Below are 10,773 nucleotides of genomic sequence, written 5' to 3' on the forward strand. Positions count from 1 at the left end.
TATTCATCACTCAGGTTTTTGCAGCCAGAATCAGGAAGACTGCTGCCAGATAAGGTGATTGCTTAGCTGATCTCAACTAACTCTTGGGTTTAAACGTATACAAAATGATTTCAGGGCTTAACTTTTTGCTGACAAGCTTCATGACAGATAAGGTACCATGTCACCACAGAAAGGGGTAGTTGGATATTGAATGGATTGACAGCAGCCTTCCTTGTCTTTGCCCCCAGAGTAGGTCCCTCAGTTTTGCTATCTCCTTCAAAAGTAAGCTTTCTCTTTGGAAGATTATTGCTATGAGTTCCTCTTTAAGTTTTCTCCAAAGGCCTGTCTTTGAATGGGTTTTTGCTTTGATTCAGCTTTCCTGTAGCACTGTGCCTCAGATGGGGCCCTAATTCTGGTAGCCAAATTCAGCTGGACATTTTCCATTGGCATACCAGCAGGGTAAGATCACAGAGTCAGGCCCCCACAACAAATATGCGTATCGTTCCTCCCTTGTTTTTGAGGCTGGTTTTCCGTCTGCAAGATGTGCAGTGTTACTACTGAGGGAGAGGAGGATTCATAAGGACAGCAGATGAGGGTCTGACAGGCCCAGTGAGCACATGAGCAGAGCAGGTTGCCAGTGCTCTGAATGAGATGTCAGCATGTGCAGACCTTTTTGGGTTTGTTCTGTTTCTTTTTCCTTCAGTGTCACAGATAATGCTAGAGACTTTAACAGCAGAGGAGATTCCTGCTTCCAACTGTGCTGCGTGATGATCCTTGCTGTGGACCATACAATCACAGACCATCACTGCAAAGGAATGGTTTCCACAGCACAAAGTGTTGGTAGCCAAATGGCAACAGTTGAAAAAAATTAAGCTGAATCAAAACGATATGTGTATGAAGCAATTCATCACCTAGACTTCTGGTTGGATTAGGTTTTGATTAAAAAACATTTGCTGAAATAGACCTTTCCCTTGCACAAATTCCTTATTTTAAATTGTTTTTCCTGTGGAGAAATGTTCTGGAGAATCTTGACACATATTGCATGTCTTAATAACATGGCTGTGTTGTCATGGGCTTTGTTGTGTGGGTTTTGTTACCATGGGTTGTCGGTGATGGGGCAGAAGGTATCGTCTGTCCTCTTTCCCAGCTGTCCTCTCCCTCCCACTATGAGCTCTTTTCTTTCCCTGCCAGGCTGCAAGTTTGTATTTCAGCAGCCTGGGGGAGAGGAAGATTTCTGATTTCTGAACAGGGATTTTTTTTTCTTTACAGCCCTTGAACTATTTTATTGTTCTTTAAACTTAGTCTTTGGGGTATGTTATTTTTCTATACATATTTACAAAGAGTGATCTACATTTACAGAAAATGTGAAAAAATTTATATCTCCCAGACGTCTATTTTTTCTTTGAAAACAACACTATTACCAAGGTATTTTGTTTCTACTTCTTTATGGTCCTTGGAAGGTTGGGGAAGTAAGTGTTGTGCTTGCGCATGGAAATTTTCGTGCCAGTTTAACAAGTCTGCGCTTATGGCAATACCTAAACCATAAATAACCGTTCTCTCAATAGAAAAAGATAGCTGCTATCCTATATTGTAATGTACTTATGCTGATTTGCTTCTGGATATTTATTTTGCATAAACAGAAACAATGCCCCTTGTTTTCTTGCTTCTTTCTGTACGATCCAAGGATGAGAGAATTATTTTGATGATAGTTTTACTTTGCTTATTTACTTACTTTGATTTGTGGTTTCTGTTTCTTGTTCTTTAGAGGACACGAAAGATAAATACCTGCTTTACTTTTTAACTGTTGTCACATTAGACTATTGTATAGCATCCATGGCTCTGGACACCTATGCCAACATTTAGCAAGGGCAGTGGGGGAAGTGTCTGCTTCAGCCTCTCATATTCCACCCTGCCTGCCGGCCCCAGCACCCCACAGAGAGCCAGAGAGCTGCTGGCTCTTGGAGCAAACATGGTGAGAGATCCCCTGGAGAGGGGAAAATACTCGGTCTTCAGCATGAGAGGAAGATCACCTTCTGTGGGCTGAGATTGCATGGGTGCAATTGCTGAGTGCTGCAAGGAAGACAGAGTAGTAACTCTGACTGAACGTGCCTCCAGGCTTCCCTGTTTCCCTACAGGAGGTTACCGCTTTTTCCCTACCCTGCATCTGCTCAATCCCCGGGCATATGGGAAGAGCAAAGTACCTGCTCCTGCTCAGGCTTTTGTGGATGGTGCTGACAGGCTTCGGCAGGGAAGTGTGCCCTCTGCATGCTGGAGGGGAGAGACCTGGCAGCCTAGTTTTCTTGCTTTCAGAAGTGTTGCCCATGAGGGGCCCCTGCAGCCCTAGAATTAAACACTTCGTTGTGTTGATCCTGGCAGTTCTATGGCCACAGGGAAAATGGGTTGGGATACATGGTCTTACTGAGTAGTCTCCTTCCCATCCTGTGACAGCCAGCAGGAACCAAGCTGAGGTAGGTGGGTGGGAGGCAGGCACAACCAGCACTGCCCAGGGTCACCAAATTCCTTCAAACAGCTGTGGCACAAGAATCACAGAATCACAGAATCGTCTAGGTTGGAAGAGACCTCCAAGATCATCTAGTCCAACTTCAGCCCTAACACTAACAAGTCCTACACTAAACCATATCACTAAGGGCTACATCTAAATGAGATGTAGGCGTTTGAACAAGGCAGCGTTTGAACTGGAAGGAAGCAAGGCAAGAGATCAGTTGCTTCCCAAGGGGAGTTTTTGGGAAAGATGGATTATTTCAACAGAGTAGCCTGTGGGGACAGAATCTAACTTGCCTTTGTGGCTTTAAGAAAAAATGGTTATCCTGAGAGATAGCAAAGGAAAAACTGAAGACTAAGAAACCAGCAGGAAGGTGGCACTCAAGGAAGACAGGCCACTGGGGACAGAGGGTATCTGGGCATGCTCTGGAATGGAAAATAGACATACTAGAGTGAGAACAAAGATTACACGGCAGTGTGAGATCTACAGCCCAAACAAGGGAGCGGTGCAGAGAAGGAAGAGCCAGGGTAGAAAGGCAGACTGTGGCATGGGAGAGTGTTGGGGGGCGTTCTTGTACAGAAGAGCCTGCAGGCAGATACCTCACCAGGTTCTGCAAGACAGCACAGTAACACCGTTGACTAAAGTCATGCTGATGATCCATTATTTGACCATTGGTGTTGTTAGATGACTAAGTGGCTATAAAATTCAGTCTTTAGAAAATGAAAAACTATATGGGACCTTTTATTTCTTAATTTTATGTTATCATAAATATGTAGGATTAATTTATATCTTGAGAAACCTTTGGAATATCTATGTGTTTCTGACATTTAAAAATTATTTTTGGCTTTTCATTCTCCTAAATGTTCCCGAGTCTCTGTTTGGACTTGATAAGCACATCTGTGTGATTTACGATGGGAAGAAAGATGATTTCCCTCCTCAGTAGCTGTGCAGATGCAGAAGAACATCATAAATAGGGAATTAATGTTAGGAGAAATTATAGCTAAGATTCGGGGTTTGGAAGAAGATGACAAAGTGTTTGTGGTCCATGTCTTCAGGTTAGCATCATTAATTATTGAAATGTCACTAGATCAGCGTTTAATTTCCTTGGTTGCGAAAGAAAATGTTGCTAGTCTGAAGCAGTCAACAAGCCCTATCCTTTGATTTGTGCTGCTTAATATTCAATAGAGATGAAATGTGGGAATGAGAGAGGAGTGCAACTAAAATATATTTTACCAGTGCTAGATTTATTGTGTATAATTTTAAAGATGACCTTTTAAACAAAGTCTATATTCAATTTCATTTGAAAGACCTGAGGAGTGAGAACAGTTGGAAAATTTGTGTCTGTATGCCCCTAATGATATATGTAATGTGACAGAAAAAAAGGCAATATATTAAGATGATATCTCTAAATGATACTTCAGACTAAACATGTCTGAAGATAAAGTTTCTAGATAGCAAAAGCAATATAGAGAAGTTAACAGAGGATAGATGTGCCTCTGTCAGCTGTTTACATCTGAGAGGTAGAGAGAGAAAAATCAAATACTTAATAGTTCTCTGATACAATACTTGCAATATTTTGTTTTTGTTTAGTGCAGCTGCCACTGATGGCTGTGATTTCTCTCATTTTTAGCCATGTCTCAATTCTTTGTTTTAGTTTTGCCACTTTTTAAGTTTGTGTCTTGTTTTTTATACCAGTCAATATCATTCTCCCATAGTTTATGGGTTCATCAAACAAAAATAAAGTAATGTTAAGATACAGTGGGTCAGAATGCTTCCTCTGAATGGTGCTCTGGTAAATGGCAGCTGAAGATACAGGCCTGGTCCCCTTCATACCATGTCAGTGAATACTAATTACCATCCCAGATTAATAAATATATATATATATTCTTAACCTTAAAATGTTTTTGTTGTTTTCCAGAGGCCAAAGTTTGATTGAAAATGAAATGATATCTTTCTTCATAGCAGAAAAGTATTTTATGTCAGCAGAAACATTTTTTTCAGGTGCTTGGTGTGCATTCAGACATTTAAAAGTAGCTTTCAAAAATATGCAGTGGTTGCATGTATTACACATAAGATTCAATCGTATCGGAAATACTGAAGGAGCAACAACAAGTGCAAGCAAAGCATCTTTTCAAGTGTATTGAGCATAGCTCCTGTTTGCTTCAAGCCAGGATGACAGAGCAACCAGCTCGTTCAGTAACCATGAACAAGGAGTTCAATGATGCATGGCTGTAGTGTCAAAACATTAATTAAGAGTCCAACTGTTAGGATGGGATCTTGTTTTACTTCATTTTGGCAAACCTGCACTTACTTCAGTTTGTAAAGCGTATCACACGCCCCCTCCCTCTCCCCCTCCTCCTTTTTTTAACAAATGTAGTAAACTAAAACTACTTTCTTTTTTTGTGTTCTTTTAAGGCACCTTGTACTTGTGTTGTTCAGGAGAAATTTCTCAGGGTAGTAATAGTCAGCAGCTGAAAGGGATGTTGATAGAAAAGAAATTCAATGGTCCTTATGGGTCCCTTCCAACTCGAGATATTCTATGATTCTATGAAAGTTCTTACCAATGGAAAGAGCAATAACTTTTCCCTGTTTTTTCTCCATCTTTCTTCTTCTCATCTGTATAATGTTGGTTGGCTGCCTCTGTTGATTCCTGCTTTCAGACTAAGTAGGACATTTGCCTTTGGCTCAGATTAAGCTTTATGGGTTCACATTTCTTAATACTGTTGAGGTCTTCTGAATTTTGCCAAGCATCTGTGCCAAAGCAGACACGTTACTGATTTGTGCAGGAGCTGTGTGCTTCAGGCATGCTAGCAACATGAGCTTCACCCTTCAGAAAGGAAATGAACTGCCTTAGAAACGTTCTCTAAGTACATGACAACTTGGGTATAAGAAATGCAGAGGAGTTTGTGTATGGGAGAAATGAAAATCAGTTTGGGAAGGTTTTATGGGGACTGTTCTTGAACTTTGGAAAACTAGATTTTTTTTTACTGTACAATTTTTCCTACTCTTTTAAAGATACTTTAAACACCTCTCTTTCCTCCTTTGTGCCTTCACAAATCTTCAGTCTGCATGTCACCTAAGAAGTCTGCATGTCACCTTGAATGCATTTTTGGCTATGATTTTTGGCCATGATTTTTGGGTATTTAAGTTTCTAGGTGCTGAATCTGAGGAACCTCACTGGAACCTACTGTTCACAGAGGAGAGATGCAGTACATCTGAACTGTAGGTGCTTTAGAGATGTCTTGAGAATGACCTGGAAATATTAGTCAGTAGAGAAGCCGTTTTTCTCAGTCAGTAGTTGAGTGCATAATCCAGCTCACACATTCCTGGCTACTTCTGCAGGAGGTGAAGCGTTTGGCCACTGACAGTTAAAGTGTTAATTCCCTCTTAATTCCCTGGGAATAAGAAACCACACATTCCGGAGGAGGCCCAGTGGTGGCCCTGGAAAGCTACACCAGTACTTTTCTGTCCCCTCTCCAATTCTTTACTTGTTGGGGGATGGATAACTTGGGTTTCTTGCTCTGTTTCTCTATTTCTGTTTCAACTCAAAAACACTTTTCATCGTGCAGTTTGCATAAGCAATCTGGATCCTGAGTTTCTGGGGACATGAAGAAGGAATGACAGTAAGATTGTAGTGCAAGTGTGCTGTGTTACTCCTCATCAGCAAAGGCTGCTGCTGGACGTGTAAATGAGGAGCCTTTGGATCACACCAGAGGGAGAGCAGAGGGAGAAGCTGCTTTTCACATCATGAGGAAGCCGTAGGCCTTTCTCAATGGTGTCCCAGCCTGCAGCAGTCTTAGTGAGTTTTATGTGACCCTGCACAACAAATACTAAGATCCACTTATTTATCTCACCACTCTTTGTGCATTTATCCTAGTCTTTATTCATTGAAAGAACGTGGGAGTCTTCCATTTAATTGGCACAAATATATCCAGCAGCTATTCATCACAAAATAGCCAGTAATTTCTTAGCACCATCAGTAACAGTTGCAATTGGAAGGGCCAATGAAATACTTGTAAATCTCATTTCTTTCACTTCCTTTCTTAGGAAGATAAAAATCAATTACTTGCATCATTGCAGAAAAGAACAGAAGCCTGCAAGATGGTGTTTGTTTAAAAAATAAGTACCTAAGGATCTAATACTTTCTGATGCCTTTATTACCCAGATGTCACTTCCTCCTAATCATGGAGTTACAGTGTTGTAAAACAGTTAAAAATGTCGAAGTAATCAGATTTAGGAAGTTTCAAGAGTGAGTTTTGCTAACACTACACCAAGTTTGTGTCTGTTCTCCAATTCCTGACCAGGCCAAAGGCTTTCTTTAATAATTAGATGGAAATATTTCAACGGCAGCATCTCTATAAATTTTGGCAGCAAGTGATAGCCCCTGGTATTTTTTAATTAGAACCTTTCTGAAGTTGTTAGCTAAATTAGTCAAGTATGAAATAATCTTGCCCAAATGATTATCTGCAAATTGCACTTCGAACCTTGCATCTGTCTTAATGTGTGGACACCCTACTATCCCGATAATGCTATCAACTGGATTGTGTATCCCCCTTCTAGCAAATTCGTGGCACATCATCTGAGTGAAATCTGGCATACCTTTGTAAAATTCATTTTTTAAGTGCCCAGCAGCTGTTTGGTACTGGTGTTTGTAATACTACAGTTTGTCAAGGGTAGTCAACAGACTTTTCCTTACTGCTTGCAGCTGAGAAGCTGATTTCTTATGTATTTCATAAGCATAAATAATTAGTGTGTGTTTGTTTGTTTGTTTGTTTTGGCTTGTTTTCCTGGGTTTATGCTGCTGAAGTAACGATACCTGCTCTGGATCTGTAAGAGCTGTAATCCTGATCAGAAGCTAATGATGATTCAAGCTGTGAAATTGATATCACAAGGCATTACTATCCTTGGTTTTGGAGTTACCTGATAAACTTAACATTTCACTTTTCTTGCATAAAAATATACGCATGAGAAACTAATACCATTTATATATATATATATATGTAATGTAACGGAATCATTGATAAATGTTGTCTGACAGATTTTTCTAGGTTAAAAGAAACCTCTGCTCAGTCCCTACTCACCTCTGAGCCTGATTTTCTCTATAAAAGACCAGCCTGCCCTTAACTACCCTTGATTAGCTCCTTCCATTACATAAAATCAGTGAAAGCAAAGGAGAAGGTGCAATCTACATTATTTCATAGGTCAAGACTAGGTGGGTTTGTAGGCATGATTTAAACTTGGTTTGATAACATATGTGAGAACTACCAACTGCCTTGTCTTCAGAAAGCTTTTTACCTCAGGTTATGAGAAAAATTCGTCTGTCACCTGTATATTCGCTTCCCATTCACAGGAGGCTCAGAGAGAAGAGGTGAAGTGGTGCAGAGTAACCCTACTCCAGCACCAGCCTGCTCACTTCTGGGAAGAAATCAGATGCTTAGGAAAGGAACGTTGCTTAGCACATCCTGCAGGTAGAAAGAGAGATAAGGAGGCATTTTTCTGTGTTTCTACAGTGATGATGCCAGGAATAATTCAGGTATGGTATGTAAAGTAAGTAGAAAAAATAAAACGTTGTGTGGCATGATGGTGAAAGAGGTCTGAGCTGAAGGAATTTATGAGCTAAGGAACCAGAGAAAATGCAAGGCAGAGATGTGAAGGACTGATTACACTGTCAAGTTACTGAAACTTTTTTTTTTTTATAATTTCTTTTTCTTCTAATAGCTCTTCTTGTTGTACTTCTCTGTTCAGCCCATTTGGCAATTAAATCACAAAGCAAAACACCCTTTGACTCAGAGCATGGCAGTGTTATTTGTCTTCATCAAGCTATCCCCCTGAGTTGTTTGAACAGCTCAATGAAAGGAAGTAGTGGATCTTCGGGAGCATAGTCTGTCTTGGGTGCAGGATAAAGATGCCTGGTGGTTAGGTCAAATCCTAGCTTTGACATTGATGTCTAAGGTGTCTGACCTGTGCAATTGCAGAGGTTATTCCTTAGGGGTTACAGTGTAGGTAGACCAGTACTTAGGCTCCAACAAACTGCTTATAGACATGAACCTGACAAACATATTGGACACTGAACATGAAGTAATTAATTGTAAGTTAATCATTAAGCTGTTAAAACTGTATTAAATGCTAGGAAATCTATAGCTTCTGTCTGCTGTATAGATTTAAGGCTTTTAAGGGCTGACAAATCTTTGTTATTGTCAGTTCAGGATTATTGATAACACTGGCCTTTAGAATATACAGCTCCAATTAGATAAATTAGGGTCTTTTATCACATCAACCGCTTTCTAATTCTAATCTTACCGGCAATCTATAGCTTGGCATGGTTTAAGACAGGTGGTGCTAACAGAACTTAGGATTTTTCAAACAATTGTAAACTGTGGTATACAGAAAATAAATAAAAAATAAGCTCCTCTTAGCTACTTGGAAGCATTTTTACTTTCATCAGTTAGAGCTTCCAAGACCACACATTATTCCTGAGCATCGGGTCTTGGCTGAGTCTCTTGTCTGCAGTTAATTAGTCATGTGGCTTTGTCCTGCTTACTGGTAGTCTTCGAGTACTGCATTTTGATCTGTAGATGTTGCTTATCAGATAGCCATAGTTACATCATTTGTAGGATTACCTGCATTGGTTTCAAACTCTCTGCTGTCCTCTTAATGTCGTGTTGAATTCAGAGACTTCACTCTCCTCAGGCTCTTAATTACCTCTGCAGGTTGTTTTTCCGGATGATCTTCACTTTTCCATTCTTTGATTCCTGAGCATTCTTGGAGCTGTTTGAAACGTTGTCACCCTCATTAAGCATCCCCCTCAAGTCTTTCAAACAGTCCACAAAATGGAGGGAGTTTTATTTCATTCCTTAATCCCAAACCTTACTTATAAATCCTACCCTTAGGCACAATTAGTGCTATTTTCATAAAATCCGGCTTCTTTTGGGGTATCTTCAGGAAGAGCTGTTTGGGAAAGCACAGTATGGTCCTGGCCAGTTCCAGGAGCTAGGACAATCTCAGAGGGTCTGACAGCACCAAGGCTATGAACATGTAGGCTATCTAGAGGTTGATTCATCAGGTCCTGTGCACTTTCAAGTCGTGTTTTTGCAGGCAGATCTTCAGGGTATTAAGCCATCTGTAGCTGTCCTTCTCTCAAGATTGTTCACTGAAAATTTAGAGTTCACAAGGCATTATGTTTTAAAGGTCATCTAGAAATGGTGACTTCTTTGATTTTGCTGACAAGTTGCCTGTGCCAAATTAAAATTGTGGTGCTAGGGCAATGTTGTAGATGCAGTCTTTTGACATCTCCAAATATCAGTGGAGGAGCATCTGTTTCGGAGCTGAAAGCTAGCTAGTGTTCATACTCAACTCTTCCAACTCCCTGGCTGCCCTTCACTGGGAAGTTTTCCCATCTGCCAGAGCTAGAGGAAATCTTCTCATTGATCTTATTTAGCACAAGAAATATCTTAATGCTGTTTGGCACCAGCTCTACCCTATATAACTTGGTGCTAACATGACTTCAGGGAGAACTAGCTATTCTGACTGCTGCTAATGGTTTGACTCTGGCTTCTCTGGTCTTTGGGGTATGTGGGTAGAGCTGCGCATTTGCAAGAAATCTTCATCACCTATCCCAGTAAATCTTTCTTCTCGGAAACTGGCTGCCAGTAAGCTCCAACAAATGGATGTAAAAGTGGCCCACTCATCCAGCCTTTGGCCTTCCAGTGCTTTCTCTATTGTCCCTTTCCAATTGTTTTTCTTGCAGAAAAGCACAAGAAGTGCAGATCTTACTGGAATTTAGGAGACCAGGACAGGTTCTTTTGCTCTTGGTGAGCCATGTTAGAGCAGTTACATTTGGTACTGAAGGAATCGAAATGGGGAGTGGAGATCCATTGAAGACTGTAACAACCAGGCTGTGTGTATTTCGAAGTGCACATCTTGATTAGTATCCCTGGTGGCAACGATGACATTTTCTCCAAGTGGGCTTACAATCTCCTTCTAAATTTCAGTTGTTTGAGCTGGAAGAACTGATGCCTTTTCACTGATCAGAGCTATTTCCAGATGCTATGAAGGACAGCCTGAGCCCCAAGGCAAGTGTGCGTATTCCTCTTGCCAGCCAGGTCAAGGTGGCTGCTAGCCTGAGTGCTACACGATATGAACCAGCACAGGAGGTGCCCGCAGCTCTGGCTTGGTGTCCCAAGACATCTTTTTTTTGACGTGACTGTCAGTGTGGCAGTTCTGAAGTGCGCAGAGGTGACAGATCCTAAGGCAGTATGTGAAGAGGCATCCATCTTTCTGTGAATATTAAA

The sequence above is a fragment of the Anser brachyrhynchus genome (assembly GCF_964034855.1).
Source record: "Anser brachyrhynchus genome assembly, chromosome: 2".
In the NCBI taxonomy this organism is placed as follows: Eukaryota; Metazoa; Chordata; class Aves; order Anseriformes; family Anatidae; genus Anser; species Anser brachyrhynchus.